Here is a 4,357-nt window from a genome sequence, read left to right as displayed (position 1 = left end):
GCCATCTGCCCGGATGCTTTTCCTCTTTCTAGTATAGTCTCTTTTTGAGGGCATCGAGGATCATGCCTTTCGCCCGTTCGACCTGGCCGTTGGCTCTAGGATAGGCAACAGAGATGTATTTGATAGAGATGCATCAGTCTTCGCAGAAGTCCTAAAAATAGTGTCCAGTGAATGTAGTTCCAAGGTCGGTGATAATGCTATTCAGGAGAACGAATCTGTGGATGATATCTTCGAAGAGCTCGACTGCTTTCTTTGCAGTGGCAGAAACAAGTGGCTTGTATTCGATCCACTTGGAGAACTTGTCAATGGCGATGTATACGTATAGAAAACAGCCTGGCACAGGCTTGAAAGGCTCAATCATGTCCAGTCCCTAGCATGCAAAAGGCCAAGAGGCTAGGATGGTCTACAATTCCTGCACCGGCATGTGTATTTGGTTGGCGAAAAATTGGCATCCTTCACAATGTCGGACGAGGTCTTCTACGTCGGCGATGGCCGTGGGCCAATAAAAACTAGCTCAGAAAACTTTGCCGATCAAGTTTCTTGAGGCCACGTGATTGCCACAGGAACCAGAGTGAATTTCAAGAAGTAGTTTCACTCCCTATTCTTGGGTGATGCATTTCTGCAGTATCCCTTCCTTGACACTTTTCCTCATCAACTTCCCATCTACTAGCACGTAATGCTTGCTACGATGGATTAGGCGTTCAGTTTCGGTCTTGTTGGCGGGTATGTCGGTGCTGGTGAGGTACTTGATGAACTATTCCCTCTAATCTACGGTCGATAAAGGTACTGCAAGTACCAGCTGCTCGGTGGGCGGGGGGGGGATCTCTTGAACTTCCTTCTCTTCCTTAATAGACGGCGTAAAGAGGTCTTGAACGAAGACCCCAAGCGGAATCGTGGTGTGAGAAGAACCTATCTTAGATAGGTGGTCGACGAGCTGATTTTGATCTAGTACCACATGGTGGTACTCGATACCATAGAACTTCCCTTCGAGTTTCCTGATCTCAGCGCAGTACGCATCCATCTTCTCATTGGAATAGGACCAATCTTTGTTGACTTGGTTGATGACCAGCGTGGAGTCTCTGTATACCATGAGGCATTTGACGCCGAGTTCGATGGCTATACAGAGTCTGTGGAGACATGCTTCATACTCTGTGGCATTGTTGGAGGCTGGAAAATGAATTCAAAGAACATATTGGAGCTTGTCCTTGGTTAGAGTAATGAATAAAATGCTAGCACCAGCACCGTTGATGTTGAGGGCACCATCGAAGTACATCACCCAGTGCTCAGGGTAAGCAACAGGGATGGGCTCTTCGATCTTGGTCCACTCAGCGACGAAATCAGCCAATGCGTACAACTTAATAGTAGGCCTACTTCTAAATTTGATGGAGTAAGTACCGAGCTCGACAACCCACTTGATGACATGGCCATTGGCCTCTTTGTTGTGGAGGATGTCCCCCAGAGGGAACTCGATAACCACGGTGATCTTGTAGTACTCGAAGTAATGGCGGAGCTTGCACGACATGATCAGAATGGCATATAACAGCTTTTGAACCTAAGGGTAATGAGTTTTGGACTCATTAAGAACCTCACTGATGAAGTAGACCGGATGTTGTACCTTATAGGCATGTCCAGCTTCCTCATGCTCGATGATGATAGTTGTGCTAACGATGCGAGAAGTGGTGCCGATGTAGATCAATAGGGTTTTGTCTGGTTGAGGCACCATCATGATCGAAGGCTTCGTTAGAAATAACTTGAGCTGCTCGAAAGCTATATCAGACTCTTTCAACCAGGAGAAGTGCTCAGAGGCCTTAAGTAGTTTGAAGAATGGTAGTCCCTTCTCACTGAGACATGATATAAAGCGACTGAGAGTAGCCATGGACCCTGTGAGCTTCTGTATATCCTTTACGTAGGTTGGCCATTTCATAATGGTGATGGCGGAGACCTTGTCGGGGTTGGGTTCGATACCGCGGGAGCTGATGATGTAGCCCAGGAGTATGCCAGATGGAACTCCAAAGATGCACTTTGAAGGGTTCAACTTCCATCGTTATCTTTTTAGGTTGGCAAATGTTTCTTTGAGGTCGGCGATAAGATTGTCGGTGGTCTTGGACTTGACGACCACATCATCGATGTAAGCTTTGATGTTGCGGCCTATCTATTGATCGAGGCACATCTAGATGGCCCTTTGATAGGTCACCCCGGTGTTCTTGAGTCAAATGACATGGTGGTTTAACAATACGCACCAAAAGACATGATGAACGATGTTTTGATCTGGTCATCCTCTTTGAGGGATATCTGGTGATAGCCAGAGTAACAGTCGAGGAAGGAGAGCAGTTCATAGCCGGTGGTGGAGTCTACAACCTCGTCTATCTGAGGCAGACCAAAGGGGTCTTTAGGGCAATGTTTGTTGAGATCGGTGTAATCAATGCACATTCTCCATTCTTTATTCTTTTTTTTGAACAAGAATAGGGTTTGCTAACCACTTAGGATGATACACTTCTTTAATAAATCCGGTAGGTAGGAGCCATTTTATTTCTACCCTAATAGCCTCCTTCGTTTCCTTGGACTTGGCAGAGGCGCGAGGAGGCTCCAGCGCTAGGATCTTTAGGTCATCGGTGGGCACCATCTTGGCATCGATGACCACGCTAGCCATCTAGATGGAGAGGTTGGTGGCTTCGGTAAGGGCGAGACTCTCTGTCTCACAGGCATAGGCGATGGAGAGGTTGGCCTGCAGGGCCATAACTCCTACAGGCGAAGGCATCTTTAACACCAGATAGGTGTAGTGTGGTATGGCCATGAACTTGGCTAGAGCTAGCCGACCAAGGATGGCGTGGTAGGCGGTGTTGAAGTCGGTGATGTAGAAGTCGATGTGCTCGACGTGGTAGTTGCTAGCCATGCCAAATTATACTGGGAGGGTGATCTCTCCAAGCAGTTTGGATGCCCTGCCAGGTACCACACCCCAGAAGGAGGAGTCGGAGGGTGTGAGGCCTTCTATTCTAAGGCCTAGCTACTTTAGGGCTTCGGTGAAGAGGAGGTTCATAGCACTTCCGCCGTCGACGAGTACTTTCCTAAAAAGCACTTTCTTGACGGTTGCATCAAGAATGAGGGGGAAACGCCCTATGTAAGGGATGTCCGCCCACTAATTGGCCCTGCTGAAGGTGATGGGGACCTTATACCAGGGACAATAGTTGGGGTTGGCGATGGCATCTTCTGTGTTGACGGCGAGCACCCGGCGGGCGGTGAGCTTTCGATCTCTTCTACTCTCGGTGATGGTGAGGCCCCCAAAGATGGTGGCGACCATTTTGTCATAATCCTAGAAGGCGTTGTTGTTATCCCTAGGTGGTCGGTGACCTCTGGCTCTATCGTTGTTGTCGTCGTCGTTCTTCTTGACTTGGAACTCCTTAGCCAAGCCAAGGCAGTCCTTCATCTTGTGCTTGCTGTTCTTGTGGAGAGGACATGGGCCTTTGAGGGTCTTCTTGTACTGCTCATCATAGTTGCGCTTGGCGCAAGGTTTGTCAATGATGTCGATGATGTGATCTGGTCGACAACGGCAATATTGACCAGCTTTGGACCCTTTCGGCCGATCACGGCCACTATCCTGACAGTGGCTATGGTCGTTGTAGCAGCGGTCACTATGGCATCGATTGTTGGGGCGCTCATCGCTGCGGCGAGTTGGGTGGTGAGTGCCCGCATCCCCATTGAAGCGTACTTCAGCCTCTTCGGTGTCCGCGTACTGATCGGCGGTCGTGATCATCTCGCCAATCCCCTTTGGTGGCTTACGATTGAACTTGGAGCAGAGGTCACGGTGATGGAGTCCTCGGATGAAGGTGGTGATGACTTCCGCTTCCGTGATGTTGGGAATAGAGTTCCACATCTCGGAAAAACATCTGATGTAGCTATGAAGGAGCTCGGACGGTTTCTGATAGATGCGATTCAAATCATGCTTGGTGTCCGGCCGAGTACATGTAGCCATGTAGTTGTTGGTAAAGACCTCTTTAGCTGTTCCCGGGATCCGATGGAGTCCAGGGCGAGGCTTGTGAGCCAGTTCATCGCAGTTGGTGTGAGCATGGCGGGAAGATAGTTTGCCATGACACTGGTATCTCCCCTGGCGGCACGCACGGTGGTGGCATAAGCTTGTAGCACTGTGTGGTGTTCATCCGCCCCTCATAGGGCTCAACCCCGATGATTTTGAAACCACGGGGCCACTGGAGTGTTCAGAGTGCCCTTGTAAATGCTCGGGGCCCTTTGGGATTGTCACCATTGTGATCTACGGCGTTGCCAGCGTTGAGTGGCTGGAGGGCTTCGTCTAGATTACCAAACTCTTGCTCATATTCTTGATGCCGGCGTACTTCCTCTTCAT

This window comes from Miscanthus floridulus, chromosome 8, assembly GCF_019320115.1.
Source record: "Miscanthus floridulus cultivar M001 chromosome 8, ASM1932011v1, whole genome shotgun sequence".
NCBI classification, from domain to species: Eukaryota; Viridiplantae; Streptophyta; class Magnoliopsida; order Poales; family Poaceae; genus Miscanthus; species Miscanthus floridulus.
The sequence above is the reverse complement of the archived record's forward strand: the minus strand, read 5'-3'. Positions refer to the sequence as shown.